The sequence below is a fragment of the Rhipicephalus microplus genome, chromosome 2, assembly GCF_043290135.1.
Source record: "Rhipicephalus microplus isolate Deutch F79 chromosome 2, USDA_Rmic, whole genome shotgun sequence".
Lineage (NCBI taxonomy): Eukaryota > Metazoa > Arthropoda > Arachnida > Ixodida > Ixodidae > Rhipicephalus > Rhipicephalus microplus.
The window spans coordinates 22,824,435-22,842,289 of record NC_134701.1 but is presented as its reverse complement, the minus strand read 5'-3'; the positions used below and the strand labels follow the sequence as shown (position 1 = coordinate 22,842,289).

The following is a 17,855-nucleotide window of genomic DNA, read 5'->3' as shown; positions in this document are numbered from 1 at the left end:
GAGTTAGCTGTAGGAGTACACATAGTTGAACAAATTGAACACAAATCAAATACCATTCAAAGAGTTGTCGAACAGCAAGGAAAGCATTTACAAAACAGCCGTAGATTTCTAAAACAATTTATTTGAAGCATTAGTAAATGCAGTGAACTGGGAGCGCGGGGGAGCACACACAAGAAACAAAGAGATATACGGCACGAGCGATGTATCCATCTTTGCTTCGTTTGTGTGTTGCCCTGCGCTCTCAGTTCACTGAATGGTTATAAACTACCAACTAGCCCACCGTTCTATCCTGTAGCATTGGTATAGCTTACTGTTGGGCTAGTTGGTGCATGTTACAAGTAAATCAGATGACACAACGCACTGCGAAAGAATAGGCAAAAGGATAGAGCAATAACTTTAATCTTGCAAAACCACCGCAATATATGCACCATTGCACACATGCACACTAACACACAATATGCCATATCGCAGAATGGCACACTTAAAGCACGTGCTAGTTCAAAAAGCTGTCGAAAAAATCAAATTCAGGTGAAGGTAGTGGTACAACTGACAGATCACTAATACAGATATTTTTTCTTTTTTTTCTGATGAGGTACGCTTCTAGCATCTCTCACTCACTCACCTCCTGGCTTCTATTTAGAATGGTCGTATCAGTAAATATTGCCTCACATCCACACGTACCACAGTGCACAGGTAAATGTGCCAAGAGATTACCCTTGATCGAAACATTATGCTCTCTTTTACATTTTCTTGTAACATGTAATCTGAAACAAAATGGAGTGGAACCTTCATTATACGTCCTCTAATAACCCGCATTTTTATGATGGCTCACTTTGATCCGGGCAAAACCCTCACAGAAATGACATGGTATTTAAAATCTTGATTATATGTCAAAATTTTACATTAATCGCACATTATATGACATCCATTCAAATATTTTCCAAGAATATAAAAAGAACCTTTACTTACATTTTTATGATGGCTCACTTTGATCCGGGCAAAACCCTCACAGAAATGACATGGTATTTAAAATCTTGATTATATGTCAAAATTTTACATTAATCGCACATTATATGACATCCATTCAAATATTTTCCGAGAATATAAAAAGAACCTTTACTCCAATATAACTCCCACCAGATATTTATGGGAGCAAAAGAAAAACTTACCTATATGCCCCTAAGTTAATGATTAAAAAAAATAGATAAAAGAAAGTGAGACAGCTACTGTACGCCTTCTTGAAACAGGAAATTTATTGTTGTCGCAGTTAATTTCCTTCTGTGATGCAGCTTTTCTGGCTTTCAGATGGATTTTGTAGATACGCCTCGATCGCACCAAGATTGCTACCTAGGCATGCTCATCTTTGATATCCAGTTTCACTTTTTCGGTTTGTGGAAACTTCTCCTGGTTGACATGTAGCCGAGGAGCTTTGTTTGTGGCATGTGCATGCACAGCACAATGTTGTGCTGTGTCAAATGTGTGAGTTGCTCATATTGATTCTGTCTATGGCAGCACGTGAGCGCACTCTGTGTGACTATGTGTTCAGGTGATTAATGAAAATGTTGCAAGAGGATGCTGCGACTCACACCCCCCACTAGCCAACGCAACAACTTGAAATCATGCTTGAAACACCCAGGAACGGCGACTGCGTTTTGAGCGAGTACGTTATGTGGCAGTTGGTGTTCCGGTTCTTTAAGTACTTGCATGGTGTTATTAAAAAGTGCTCTTCAATCAACTAAAGCACCCAGATGAGGCAAGGCGTATACATACATGGCACGTGAATACCACAGCTTGTGCTGGTCAGGTTCCCAAGCACGGCTGTTTTGTATATTCAGGTACCTCAAGAACAGCTTCTGCTGTCACTGTGTGTAAATATGCTTCCCTTGCTAGCAGGAGAGATATGCACAATGATGCTTTACTTTCTTTACTCCGGCATTGGCCGCTGCGTCTGTTGATTTGTATATTGGTTATAGCATCGCGAGTGTGCTTGTGTACGTGTAAATGGACATTACAAAGCTTTTAAACCACAAGCCACCCTCCTCTCCCCCTGGCTACGCAAACTCGTTTTATTTAGCCTTCTTGATTTTAGCCCCCTTTAATCAGGCTGCAAACTTTTTTCACTCTGCACCCATGACACTGCTTTGCCGGACCTGCATGAATATTAGCAGTAAAGTTTAAACTTTTTAAAGGAATTGCTAATTAAAACTGGTATGTCACTAATACTTCGTAGTAATTTTTTAGCAATGCCTAAGTTTAATGGGATTTTATAACTCGTGAACAGATTGATTAGAGGGTGCTAATTAAGTTATAATAAACAACCTAAAAGATGGTCACCATGCAAATGAAGCTGAAATGATTTTTTCGGGGTGACTAGCTTTACCGCTGTTGCAGTTATTTCATATGTGCACTGCTTTTTGTAGCGAGCTGGAGCTAATCTCAACATCAATGCAGTGTGTGTTCCTGCATAAAGATTTCACCAAATTGTTGTTAACCACAAGGAAGAGGTAATGCAAATCTAGCATTTGCAAACAAGCTGTCTTCCGTTTTCTGCGGCTACAAATTCCATTAGTGTCTTGGATTAGAAGATACTATTTTCCAAAGTAATCATTAGCATTTGAAATATGCATGCTTGCTAACCACGAACATCACAGCACTGAGCAAATGAATCTCTTCGGCAAGCGAGTCTAATGTTTGAAAATGTCTCTTTTCTGACTTTGTCTTTTTTAACCACACCCAGAGCTTATCTTACTACAGGTCAGCTTCAATTTGGTGGCATCTTTTTCAGCCAAGGTACCGTATAAACCGGAATATAAGTCGAGATTTTTTCAATAAAATAATAAGCTAAGTCGCCCCTCGTCTTATATAGCGGTGTCTAGCCGACAGTGCAACGCTGTCTGGCAACATATGGCTTACATGTGCTTGTGAAGCCAGACGCGGCCATATCCGCATCCAAATCCAATAGCAGTTTTTTTTTGTGTTCGTGATTTGCTTCTGATCTGTTCCGAGTTTTCGCTCCGCTTGACATTGCGCTGCATTTTTAGTGGCCTTTTTTTTTTTTTTTTGTTCACTGAATATGTCTAGCGGTGCGAGGAGGCAGTACTCAGCTGCGTTAAGTTCACAGAAGCGAACGGGAATATCGCTGCTCAGCGCCGCTTTGGTGTATCAGAAAAAAGCGTGCGCTATTGGAGGGCGCAGAAAGGGAAGCTGCAGATGTGCAATCCTCAAAAAATGTCGTTTCGTGGACGAAGTGCCGTTCATCCGCAGCTGGAGGATAAGCTAGCGGACTTTGTGCGGGAAGTTCGTGCGCGCTCGCTGCCAGTGACCGTAGATACCATTCGCAAGAAAGCCGTGGAACTCGCTCGGGAAGCTGGGCTCACGAGAGAAGAGCTTCGTGCACCGAACTTACAGTGTACTAGAATAGAGGCAGTGTGCTCACTGCCCTGTCCTTGCGGCGCTCCGCCGTAGCGCACTCTGTGTCGACTTCCACGATGCCCACCAAGGGCGCTGACGCTTGACGCACCTGAAAAACTTCTCTTGGTTCGTGTTGGCCGTGTTGGCGGACGGGGCTGGTTCGCTCAGTTCAGTTCGATCGGTTCGATTGGATCAACGTGGGTACCCCGTGTGCGTGTTCTGTGCTTTATGCTTGGATCATTGTGTAGTATGTGTTCGTGAAGATGCCTAACCGCCGTCGAAATTACTGTTTTGCGCCCGGTTGTCGAACCGGGTACAGTCGTGTGCAGGATGCACCACAGGCGTCTTTGTTCAGCGTCCCGCGTGATGAAGAACGGCGGAAGGAGTGGGAAAGAAATCTCCACCGTGCAGATAAGAAGCTGGATGAGTTTTCTGCGGTCTGTGAACTGCATTTCTAACCGAGGTTCATTATCAAGGAGTTCGTGCACCATATAGATGGCAAAGAGGTACGCATTCCTCGTGATAAACCGATGCTGTCGGAAAACTCCGTCCCCACGATTCTTCCAAATTTGCCGCAGTACCTCACGAAGAAGATGCCAAAACCAAGAGCTAAAAGGAAGATGTGCGAAAATGACCATGCAGCCGCAAAGAAAAAGAGCCGAAGTGCTCTCGAGACTGACTGTACTGAATTTCCACGGGATGCTATTGGTGATTCAGGGGAGGACTGCGACTTCACACAGGATGACGTTCCAGCGGAGCCCGAGCATTGCTTGTCGTTTTGTTATTGTTTAAAGACTCCTTCCAAGTAATGGTGCATATCAATGTGTAAATGTCTCGATTTGCCATTATTCAGCCTTTTGTTTTACCCTAATATTTCTTGTGCAAATTCTTTCATCACTTATTTGTAAATAAACATTATTTCATCAATTTACATGGATTTTTATCATTTCTTTTTAATTTGCTACATCATTAACTTGATGGATACACGAAATATGAAAATTCAGAGGCAATGAATGAAATGGACTCTGGCAGTGAAGGACAGGAGCGGGTGTAAATCAATGAAACAGGTCTCCGTCCTGCAGGACCTAACAGGCTGTTGATAATAATGATGCTACGTCTTGTTTTCAGCAAGAATCACGCCACACACCAATCATCACCTAAAGTCTCGAAGCAGCGATGCTAGAATGTTAAACGTCGTGCGTGGTTGTCATGGTGGTTAAAGTTTGGGTTTAGGGCGCGCATTCCTGCAGCAGGCACGTAATCAAGAAAAACCCGGCGTGGAGGCTGTCTAAGGCGTTGTACTGTTCAACCCAAGAACGTGTGTTCGATCCTAGCTGCGGTGGCTGTTCTCCTGACGGAGGAGAAAAACGAAACAAGCCGTGTGTCGGCATTTCGGCTGACGTTAAAAATTCTAAAGGGATCTAAATTAACCTGCAGCCCTCCGCTATGGCGCACCTCATAGCGAAAGTGTGGCTTCGGCCCGTTAAACTCCGAAATTTCAATTCTGACATTGCGAGAAAAAAAGTGCGTAGTGTTTTTCGCACCTCGGAACCGCAGTCGACATGACCGCTGCATTAGCGAAACCACTTTGAACATTTAAACGGCCGGAAAATAATACAGTGTCAGTTGCTTCACGCCCTGCACACTGATAAGATGCCCCAAAAGAAGTGTCGTGCATTGCATGTCGCGAACGTTGCATAATTTCTGGCATTTCAACAATTGCGCTGTGGCTCTCTACTTCGGCGCGCAAAGGAGTTTCAGGTGACACTGCGAACCACGCCGCCTCTCGGCGTCGACACGAAGTGGGTCACCCACCGCCGCCTGTGAGCACACTGCCTCTATTCTAGTACACTGTAACCGAACTCTTGGATGCGTCGATTTATGCGACACAAAGGATTTTCTCTCCGGCGGCGCACATCCATCTGTCAAAAGTTGTCGGAGAAGTTCGAGGACGCCCCGCCGCGGTGGTCTAGTGGCTAAGGTACTCGGCTGCTGACCCGCAGGTCGCGGGTTCGAATCCCGGCTGCATTTCCGATGGAGGCAGAAATGTTGTAGGCCCGAGTGCTCAGATTTGGGTGCACGTTAAAGAACCCCAGGTGGTCGAAATTTCCGGAGCCCTCCACTACGGCGTCTCTCATAATCAAATGGTGGTTTTGGGACGTTAAATCCCACATATCAATCAATCAGGAGTTCGAGGACAAGCTCATAAACTTTCAGCGCTTCGTAAACCGGCTTCGGGAGCAGAACAACTACATGATAGGGCAGATTGGCAACGCCGAATGAGACCCCCGTGTGGTTTGACATGCCTTCGTCGACCACGATCACGCAGCGGGGCGCCAAGGATGTGAAGCTGCTGTCCACTGGCAACGAGCACTCGCGCTTCACCGTCATGCTGGCAGATGGTAGAAAGCTTCCGCCCTTCGTCATTTTCAAACGCAAGACAATGCGATGGTGCGACAATGCGATGGTCTCCGCAGGGGCGCCTGCGCAAGTAGGCGTTTGGTGTGTAGCGACACCACGGACCCGAGCTAACGGGGGAGTTTTGACTCCCTCCCACGCCTAGCCGTGCGTGGCCTTGCCGTGTCCGGGGAAAAGGGGATCCTGGGGGTTGAGCCGACGCTGGGTGATTGGACCTTTAAGGCCCCCCGGCAGAGGCAACACACCCCTTTGGCCCCGGCTTCACGTAGACGGCACCCCTGGGCTGACCCACTCAGGGGAAATCGGCAGTCGCCTTTTCTATCTCTCTCTCTCCCTACATCTTCGTCTTTCTTACTTTTTTTAGCTTTCCTGTCTACTTCTCTCTTCTGCTTACTTCCAATGTTCTCGGCGGCAAGGGTTAACCCTGTGCAAATAGCCTACCTTGGCCTAGGCACATTTTGTTATAGCAGGGTTGTACGGCTGACGTCTGCATGCTTTCAGCATCCGCAAACTTGCAGCGTCCCCTCGTTGGGCTCCGGGGTGGGTGGCCGCCAACGCTGCTGAACAACATACAATTATCATGCAGAAAGCATTCCCTTTACTCAGTGATCGTGCCTCCTCAAAGCGGGTACGCACCGAAGATATCAGTTTTTTCTTCCGGCCAAGACAAATGTTTCCTCATTTCCACGTTATACACTGCGAAAAAACTAACAAGCAAGCCAGAACTGTATCCCCCTTCGTAGTGGCTAGATGCTTAACCGAAACTCTCGGTGCCGGGTACAAGGTTACCAAAATGGCCAGCGGAGATCTACTCCTTGAGATACGTGACAAAGGGTCGTATCGGACGCAGATTTGCTTGACCTGACCGAAGCTGAACTTCTGGAAGGATGGAAAAGCCAGAACGTGACAAACGTACAGCGTATTAAGATAAGAAGAGATCAAAAAGAAATACCAACCAAACACTTAGTACTGACCTTTGCTTCGAGCGATTTGCCGGAAACCATTCAGACTGGGTATACAAAGACATCCGTGAGGCCATATATTCCCAACCCCCGCCGTTGCTTCCAATGTCAGAGATATGGCCACGGCTCGCAAAGCTGTCGTGGCCGGAAAACTTGTGGTCTGTGTGGAGTCGTGGGCCATGCGTCCGACAACTGCGAAGCACCTTCACACTGTGAACTGTGGTAATAATCATGCCGCGTACTCACGTTCCTGTTCTTTCTGGAAAAAAGAAAAAGAGATCATTACTTTAAAGATAAAAGAAAACATTACATTTAAAGAAGCAAGAAAAAGAGTCTCGCCATTTTATGGCCCCACATATGCTGATGCGGCGCGCCAGGGGGCAGTGTCGCACCAGCCCTTGCCACTCCTTCGGCCTGCGCAGAGCGAGCCATTGGCTGTGGCGTCTACCCCCAAGGCGGCAGTAGCTGAGTCTACTCCGCCTACTATTGAACAGAGACCAGAGACTCCAGAGTCCTCGGGTCTCAAGGCCTCACCTCGCCAGGAGAGGCCCAAGCTTTAAAAAACCAGCTCGCATGAGCGGGCATCCAGTGCCTCCGAGGAGGCAATGGATACGGCGGCACCCCTGGTGCCAAAAGAATGCGCCCTGGAGCGCGCCAAGAGAACTAAAAAGCTCATAACAGGGCCTGATAATGGCCCTGTTACTTGAGATCGACTTTTCAGCTTAAACAAGTCACTCCCTTAACGTACACACAGCACTACTTTACTTCCAATATAGACACACAAATTATACATTGGAACGTCAGAGGACTGCTTAAGAACCTCGACGAGGTACAAGAGCTTTTATACAAACACTCACCTCAAGTGCTGTGTGTACAGAAAACACACCTAAAATCCTCCAATACAAATTTTTTACGTGCTTACGTCATATACCGAAAGGACCGAGATGATGCTGTGGCGTCATCCGGTGGCGTAGCCATTATTATTAACCAAGGAGTAGCGTGCACACATTTACCACTCCAGACATCTCTTGAGGCGGTGGCTGTTCGAGCGTTACTTATAAACAAACTCGTCACCATCTGCTCTTTGTATGTACCTCCCCACCACCGTCTTGAAAGACGTGAATTTCAGTCTTTAATAGACGAACTGCCAGAACCTTATTTGCTTCTTGGGGACCTAAATGCACATAGTGGACTGTGGGGCGATTCTCGCTGTGATGCACGAGGTCGTCTCATTGAACGATTTCTCTTCTCTTCCGGTGCCTGTTTGTTGAATAGGAAAGAGCCAACATACTATAACGTTGCCAACAAAACTTACTCGTCTATCGACCTCAGCATCGTATCACCTTCACTCCTACCCCTACTCAAATGGAAAATCATAAATAATCTATATGGTAGTGACCATTTTCCTGTAGTGTTGAGTTCACAAACTACATATGAATGTTCTCTACACGTTCCCAAATGGCTGATAAACAAAGCAGACTGGGAACAGTTCCATAACACTACACGTTTGAGTTGCACAGACTTATGTAGGTTAAACATAGATGAAGCTGTGCAGTATTTCACAGCTTTTCTAACTGACGCAGCAGCCAAGTGCATACCGCAAACATCTGGAATGCCCGGCAAACGTCACGTCCCGTGGTGGAACACAGAGTGTCGTAATGCGCGAAAGGAACAGAACAGGGCATGGAGGTTGCTTCGGAACTCTCCAACAGCCGAAAATCTTGACACCTTCAAGAAAATAAAGTCTCAAGGCAGGAGAACCCGTCGGCAGGCCAGAAGAGAAAGCTGGCAGAAGTTTTTGTCAGGGATCAATTCATACACACAGGAGGCTAAAGTCTGGAACATGGTCGGTAGGATAGCAGGAAAACAAGTACACACACTTCCACTCGTAAACACTCAGGGTGATACCTTGGAAGACCAGGCAAACTTCCTCGGTGCACACTTTGAACGGGTATCCAGCTCGTCCCACTATACTGACACTTTCCAAAAATACAGAACAAGAATAGAAAAGCAGAAACTAGAACACAAATCCACTAGATACGAGGCATATAACCAAGCTTTCAGTCTAGCTGAGCTCCGAACATCTCTAAACTCCTGCAGTACTTCTGCCCCAGGTTCTGACCGTGTGGTGTATGAAATGTTAAAAAACCTACCAGCCGAAACACGAAAAACCTTACTTTGTTTGTACAATGCTATCTGGTTTTCTGGCACTATCCCTACTTCCTGGAAAGAGGCTATTATTATTCCCATTTTGAAAGAGGGCAAGGACCCTTCTTTAGCTTCAAGTTATAGGCCTATTGCACTTACAAGCTGCTTGTGCAAAGTCTTCGAAAAAATGATAAACTGCCGACTTGTACATATCCTTGAAACAAACAATTTGCTCGACCCATTTCATTGCGGGTTTCGAGAAAGTAGATCCACCACAGACCACCTTGTTCGTATCGAGGCACAGATCAGAGACGCCTTCGTCCATAAACAATATTTTCTCTCTGTATTCCTCGATATTGAAGAGGCTTATGAAACAACATGGCGTTTTGGAATTCTAAGATACCTGTCCCACCTTGGCGTGTGCGGAAGAATGTTTCACATAATCGAAAGTTACCTGTCAAATCGGACATTCCGTGTCAGAGTGGGCACGGTTCTTTCCCAAACATTTGTCCAGGAAACAGGCGTGCCACAAGGTGGTGTACTTAGCTGCACACTTTTTCTCATCAAAATGAATTCCTTGCGCTTGTCCATTCCTCGCAATATGTTTTATTGTACATATGTCGATGACGTCCAGCTTGGCTTTAGATCTTGCAATCTGGCAATGTGTGAGCGGCAGGTTCAGTTAGGCTTAAACAAGGTCACCAAATGGGCAGATGAAAACGGATTTCGACTTAACCCACAAAAAAGCACGTGTGTCTTGTTCTCTCGAAAGAGAGGCATGCACTCGGAACCTGACATTCGACTGAACGGGCAACGTCTGTCCGTCAAAGCCGAGCATAAATTCTTAGGCTTAATCTTGGACAACAAGTTGACCTTCGTACCACACATAAAGTATATAAAAACAAAATGTTTAAAAGCCATGAATGTTATAAAAGTGTTGTCACATACTACTTGGGGTAGTGACAGGCAATGCCTCATGAATCTGTATCGAAGCCTCGTTCACACCCGCTTAGATTATGGGGCCATTATTTATCAGTCAGCGACTCAAAGTGCTTTGAAGATGCTGGACCCCGTGCACCATTTGGGCATCCGCCTTTCTACGGGTGCTTTTCGCACCATCCCCATAGAAAGCCTTTATGTTGAGTCAAATGAGTGGTCGCTTCATCTGCAGAGAACTTACATGTCCTTTGTTTATTTCCTTAAGGTGAAAGCGGATAAGAAGCACCCCTCATACTCTACTTTTAATGATTTGTCGAGCTCAATTCTGTTTCAAAACAGGCCTTCGATGAGGCAGCCCTTCTCAGTTCGCCTGAAAAGTCTAGCTGAGGAAACTGGAGTCTCACTTGAACACAGTTTAATGGCTCCTGTAGCATATCCGCCACCGTGGCAATGGCAGATTATAGACTGTGATGTGTCCTTTCTTGAAGTTACAAAACATGCGCCTATTGCCCATATCCAAACATACTTCCTGGAACTTCAACACAAATACACACGTCCTGATTTCTTTAGAGATGCCTCCAAGTCCAACTCCTCTGTGTCCTATGCTGCTGTCGGCCCATCCTTTTCGGATGCTGGCCCTCTACATCCAGGCACAAGTATCTTCACAGCAGAAGCTTACGCGATACTTGTGGCAGCTAAACACATCAAACAATTACAAATACAAAAAGCAGTAATTTATACAGACTCCCTCAATGTGGTAACGGCTCTGCACAGTCTTAAAAAACAAAAAAACCCTGTCCTCGTTTCACTTTACTCCATTTTATGCACCCTCTACACACTCAACAGACATGTTGTTGTGTGCTGGGTGCCAGGGCACCGTGAGATTGAAGGCAATGTGAGGGCGGATCAGCTCGCTGCATCCGTCTACCAAAGCACTGCCCCTACACCCATATTAATCCCGGCCCTTGATCTTGAGCCCTCTCTCAAACGAAATCTCGGGGATTACTGGCAGAGCAAGTGGGATACACACACACAAAACAAACTACACATTATTAAGCCACACATTGGTCATTGGCTGCCAGTATCAAAATCGCGTCATACAGAGGTAATACTAACGAGACTCAGGATAGGACACACATACACGACACACTCATATCTTTTGTCCGGTGGCGACCCACCATTGTGTGACAGATGTGGTGAAGCACTAACAGTTCTTCACATTTTAATTCAGTGCAAACAATTGGACACTATAAGAAAACAACACTTTTCATTACCCTACCGACAACATATATCTTTACCCCCTGCAATGTTCGTCGGTAGGGAACCGCTTTTTAGTTATAAATCATTGCTAGCGTTTTGAAAAGAAATTCATAGTTTTCATATCATATACTCGGGCATTCCGTAGCACGACCTCTCCTGAGAGGTTTTCGCTGCGGTGGCTACACAAGAAAGCACTTGCTTCACAGCCCTTGGACGCAAGGGTATGAACGAGTGAGGCACTTGTGCTAATGCCATACATATCCACCATCGTCTTTTGTTATCACCAACTTTGTTCACCTATTCACACCACACACACCTTTCACGGCATGGTCATGATTTTATTACTTGTATGTTTTTACCCGCCTTACCGCGAGGAATTTTATGGCCCTTATACAGCCGCTAATCACAATCATTGTCCACATCTCTTGTCTCATGGACTGGCGCTCTTTGGCCATCAAATGGCCCTTGCGCAAAAAACACCATATATCATCATCTTTACAGTTGCGATGGTGGTAGAGGGGAGCTCCGACGATCGGGATGGGGTGCGCCCAATTCGCAAATAAATGTGGTTCGGCCGTTTTGGGTTGTTTTCCTTTTTTTTCTTTTTCGGTAATCTGAACTTGGGGGGTCGACCTATATTCCCACTCGACCTATAGTCGGGTTTATACGGTAGGTGCACATAAGTAGCAGTAAATTTGTGAAATTAGATATGCCGATTGATTGATGTCTACCCACTTGATTTGCATAACGGAACGCAGCAGTAAACCATCGCTAAATAGCTCATTGTTGTGATACTGATGGAGCAGTTGTGCTATCTTTTTATGTACTGGTGTTAGCAAACAATCTCAATACGTCAGAAAGCATAAAGCGATCAAGGACAGACAGAGGAAGTTTGCATCAAGTCACACAACTCTTGGCACAGTGAAGCTGTGTGATTCTCAGGACCAATGCCACTTGCTGCTATGTTGTTCAGGAGAGTTGCTTGTTGGGCAAGTTGGTACATACTTAAAAACTACAAAAGCCACAAAATGCCAAAATCAGAAAGAGCAGGGCAGTAGAATAAAGAACTTTGTGGTTATGCCATATGTCCATGGTATTTCACACAAATTGAAGAAGGTTGTGGCCAGTATTGATGTCCAACTAGTGTGTGGTGCACCTAGCAAACTTGCGGGTCTATGCAAGAAGGTTTTGCAGCTTGACACGATAAGCAGTATGTGTGACATAAAGCGGTGTGATGAAATGCTGCGCTTGTAACACATGTATGGTGTATGGCATCCCGCTAAGTTGTGGCAGGTTTTACGTTGGGCAATCCGGTCGTGTCAATGTTCGGCTGAGAGAGCATAAAAATCTTCAACCCTCGGGCACTCGTGTTAACTTGCCGTTGCACTGCAAGTCGTGTGGTTGTACCCCTCTCTTTGATAAGGTGACAATTTTAGGTAAGGCTACACGGAACGTGAACGGGAGAATATTGAGGCATTTCATAACTGGGAACTGGGTCCTGACAAATGTGTTAGTGCAGCTTCAGTTCATCTCACCAAGAAAGAATGTTTGTTTTTAGCACAGAGGTGATTTGCTTAGATTAGCTTGCTTGGTGTTTTGATTTTCTTTGTTTGGTATCTGTGCATGTGTTGTACGGACTTTCTTTTTTATTTACAAATACTGCATCTTGCACAGCAAGATATTGCAGGAGTGAGTACAACACAAGATAAAATAGAATACATTAAGTCACACTAAATCACATTTAGTTGCATTAAATATAACACAAATAAAGTATACACATTGAGTATACACACTGAAGTATTAACACTGAATGGGCAGAACATCAGGAAAGTATACACAGCTGATCAGTGAAGGAAGTTTGGCAATTGTTCAACGAATTCATCGTTTGACAGCTCGCGCAGGGAGCCCGGGAGACCATTCCAGGTATCAATAGTGTGAGGAAAAAAAGAAAACTTGAAGCAATCAATGGATGACTTCAAAGGAGCTATGTTAAGGTGGTGACTTCTCCTTGTGATTTGAGAAGAAGGGTTAGTGAAGGTAATGGGTGCCTCAATAAATGTTTCCCCATGAGCGATCTTATGCAACAGGACAAGACGGTCACAAGTGCGTTGGAGAGCCAAACTTTTTAGCTGTAATTCATTAGCATATATTGTAGGTGAAAAATAACGATCATAACGCTTGCATATAAATCTGATGCATTTTTGTCTGAATTGAATCAAGCACATATATGTCATTGGCATGATGCGGTGCCCATACGTCAGACGCATACTCTAGGAGAGGCCTTATTAAAGATCTGTATACTACTAGTTTACATTCCCTAGTTGCATCTCGAAGGTTTCTCTTTAGGTAACCCAGCTTTCTTGAGGCCTTATTTGATATATTCAGAATGTGGGCATGCCATTTCAAGTCCTGGGTGAAAGTAACACCGAGGTATTTGAAAGTGTCTACACTTTCGAGCTTGTGGTTACAACTAAAATATGAAAAATTTAACGGATGTTTTTTATTGAGAAGTCATTGAGACTGTTTTTTTGAAGTTCAGTGACATCTGCCATGTCTTACTCCACTCGCAAAAACTGTCAAAAACTTTATTTAACTGCAACTGATCTTGAGTGCCAGTCACATCAGAATATATGACACAGTCATCGGCATAAAGTCTCAATTTCACAGAAGTCCCAGTAGTTACTTTAACGACGTTGTTTATATAGATGATGAAGAGTAATGGACCCAGTACCGATCCTTGTGGTACACCGAACTGATCTTGAGTACCAGTCACATCAGAATATATGACACAGTCATCGACATAAAGTCTCAATTTCACAGAAGTCCCAGTAGTTACTTTAACGACGTCGTTTATATAGATGTTGAAGAGTAATGGACCCAGTACCGATCCTTGTGGTACACCGGATGTGACACTGACCTGAGATGAGTGAGCACGATTAAATGCAACAAATTGTGTTCTTGAGCTCAGATTGTCCTGTATCCAGTCTGTAAGTTTAGTGTCATGAATTCGTTCCTTGATTTTAATGAGAAGCTTATTATGGCATACTGTATCAAAGGCTTTCCTATAGTCAATGAAGATGGCATCAAGCTGTTCTCTGGCATTAAGTGTGGATGCAATATCGTGGGAGAATTCTAATAATTGTGTCACCGTCGAAAAGTCAGAACGAAAGCTATGTTGAGCATGTGAGAGAATATTCTGTTCAGACAAGTACTCGATGATAAATTTATAGATGATGTGTTCCAGTAATTTATAGGACGTTGATATTAATGAAATTGGCCTATAGTTGCACACCACCTGTTCATTGCCATCCTTATGTGTGGGAACGACCTTGGCGCACTTCCAGAGTAATGGGACAATAGATGACTCAACAGACTTTGAAAAAATGACTGATAAATACTGAGAGGTCCATTCAGAATAACGTTTCAAAAACATATTAGGTATACCATCTGGCCTGGCGCTTTTCGTTGTATCAATTTTGAGTACAAGGTTACGAACGCCCGCAGTAGTAATTAGCATGCTTGGGAAAGGTTGTGGAGATGAGTTAGTAAAAAAATGTGGGACTACGCCCATCATTACGTGTGAACACTGATTTAAAATAGTCATTAAATGCTTCAGAAATGCTAAGATTGTCAGAGCATGGTTTATCAGAAATAATAAATGAGGAAGGACAGCTCTGACTTGGGGGATTGATGGCTTTCCAAAACTTTGACGGCTTGTCTTTCATGAACGACGACAAAGTATTATCAAAATAGAAGCTTTTCGTACTTGACATAGCAGATTTTAAATCACTTTTCAGTTTAGGTAACACAGATGATTTCATTGGATTGCCAGATTTGGAATGTTTACGAAGACGCCTGATACGGCGAATCAGATGTATAATGTCACGAGTGTACCAAGGATGCTTGGGATTGCATTTTATACACTTTGTTGGAATGTAATTAGCAATACGTTGGCCAACAATTTCATTAAAGCGGTTCACTAGTACATCGACATGTTAATGGCTGGCGCTATTTAAAAACTCATCAAAAGAGGATGCAAGTATCCCTATTATGGAGTTATCATCAGCATGCTCGTAGTTCACAACAGTCTGGTGTAAAGGAAGGTTAGGTACAGTCGTTAAGTTAAAATCAACTACGACACCCTTGTGATCCGACAGGCCTTCGACAATCTCACAATGATAGCCATATTCTTTAATATGCTCATTAATGAAAACAAAATCAAGAATTGCATTTTTATGGGTTGCAGAAGAAACAATTTGCGTCAGGCCTAAAGAAATAGTTAAGTCAATAAAATAGTCACAGGTGAGCTTGTGTTGGCCATGTGCTGATAGAGTTTTCCAGTCTATGGCGGGGGTATTGAAGTCCCCACTGATTAACATTTTACAACCATTTAATTTTTGTTTGACTATATAATCCATGAGATCAGAAAAGATACCAAAATCCGCATCAGGTGGACGATAGACAGCTCCAATAGCCAGCGTGAGACCACAAATCCTAATTTTACACCAAATAGGGTTCACAGTTGGTTACATCGGGGAGCACAGTGAATTCAATGTCTTTTTTCAAAAAGAGCGCAACGCCACCACCACGACGGCCACATCTATCTTTTCTCAGAACATTGTAGCCTGGTGGTAAAATTTCTGAGTCCATGATATGTTCATTAAGCCAAGTTTCTGTTACGCATATTACAGAAGGATGGTAGCATGCAACGAAGTGATGAAAGTCGTGAATCTTGTTAAGAATGCTACGGGCATTAAGATTGGCTAAAGAAAAGTTATCAGAGCAGAGTCAGGTTCCAGGAGGCTGAGAAGATTGCTTCTTGGCTTGAATGATAGAGTCACCCGCTTCGCTTAACACATAACGTGCATTATCTATCAGCAAGGAATCGTACTGCAGACGAGAGGAGGTGGCATTTTTTCTTTGGTTTGCTGAAAGTTTCCAAAGGGCGCTGCGTACCTTTCTAACGCGCTCTGAGAAGTCCTCGTTTACATATATTTGTTTTCCTTTCAACTTTCTGGCATTCTTTAAAACAGCAAGTTTAGATCTGTAATCCAAAAATTTAAATATAGCAGGGCGGAGCTTTTCCCTTCTACACACTCCAAGTCTGTGCCATCGTTTGATGTCGGTACATTCAAGACCAAGTTTATCAGACAGTAGGCTCGTGAACAATTCAAGGAGGAAAGTTCTTCCCAAAATAAACGTCAGTTGTTGGTGCAACGTCACTACTCTCTATCTCTCTTTTTACTGCTCTGCTTTTCCCTATTTCGGTGTTTTGTGGCTTTTGTAGTTTACTGCTATGTTGTGCCTGGCTTTGATATGTTGTACTAGGTTTTGCTTGAAGATTGACCACCTTGGCTGTGATTCTTTTTTATCTGTTTGTTTCTTTGCTTCTTCTGATTCTGTCTAATTCTTTATATGCTTTTCTTTTTTCCTCACCCTTGCTTCCCATTCTTATCCTTGCTGTCAATACTATGCAGGGCTGTCTGTCAATACCATGTTTTGTCAGTGTGCTCGGGTAGCCGAAGGGTTATGACGCCCACATTCGGATTGTGGGCTACGCAAGTTTGAATCTCACCACCAAGTGAGAGTTTTCTTCCACCAAGATTTTTGATTTTTCTCTCTTTTTGTCTCTCTTTTTTTTCTCTCTATCTGTCAGCTCTCAATTTTTGCAGCACATACTTGTTCATGATAGGGATGTGAGAATGTTCACGATTTTGAATGTTTTTCAGATAGTGAATGCAGTTTGATTCGATTCACACTGGAATTTCACTAAAGACAAATACAGTCAATGTACAAAGACAAGCAACCCCTTCAGATTTTTAATGTGCTTCACCCTATTACACTTTCGTATTGCAGCAAAGCTGCCTTTAAAGCTCTGCCTTGGTTGAATTTTTCGAAAACAAGTACAGAAAACGTGCAAATACACTGACCTTTTTTAAGTCAACGTTCAATCAAAACGACCTTCATTTTAGTCTGCTTCACCTCTTTACATTTCTGTACTGCGGCAAAGCTGCTTTTCAGGCTCTGTTATGGTCTCGAATGTATTGACTCAAAAAAGCGGTAGTTGCAACATGGAAATGATAAATGTGGCAGAAATGGGGGCTCAATTATTGCTGTTTTGGACATGAAGTTTGGGCAAGCATTCAGAAAGCAGAAAGTTCGAACGAGACATGGCACAGTGCTGTGTCGTGTCCACTTCTCGTTTGCGTCGGTGTTTTTTACGCCGTTAGCCATTATGAATCTACACAACCTCGCCCAGTCTTTTAGCTTGCTTTCTGAAAAATTGTACGTCAAATATTTTAGCATCCCAAATTTCACAAGTCTTTCCAATTGCTTTCTGAAAAATTATACGTTAAATATTTTAGCATCCCAAATTTCAGATGTCTTTACATATTGATGTCTGCTAGGCAGATATGGAACTCTGGATTTGAAGGGAGCCTACCCTCGTTTTTTACGTCAGTTGGAAAGAGGGGGAGAGGTTAAAGAAATACTAGCATTTTTCCACATGTAAAGTGTTGTTGGCAACACTTTGATTGCCCCAAATTATGTATAATTCAGCCTTTGTCCTTGATAAGACAACTGTAAAACACCTCCTCGCCAGTGATTTATCATCCAAGCAAAAAAAAAAAGCACTTTTGTGTTGCTATGTCATGATAATATGCTTTAGAGTCCTCTCCAACTTTCTTTCTGCAGTTTCACTTTGAAGTATTTGAAAAA

The 17,855-nt window shown here is 43.7% G+C and overlaps 1 protein-coding gene across 2 annotated transcripts in view; it reads left to right on the top strand.

Annotated features, from left to right (window-relative positions):
• Nucleotides 1–17,855, top strand: part of LOC119169175 (spliceosome-associated protein CWC27 homolog) — a 199,570-nt gene that overhangs the window by 59,617 nt on the left and 122,098 nt on the right. The gene's annotated exons all lie outside the window — the stretch shown is intronic.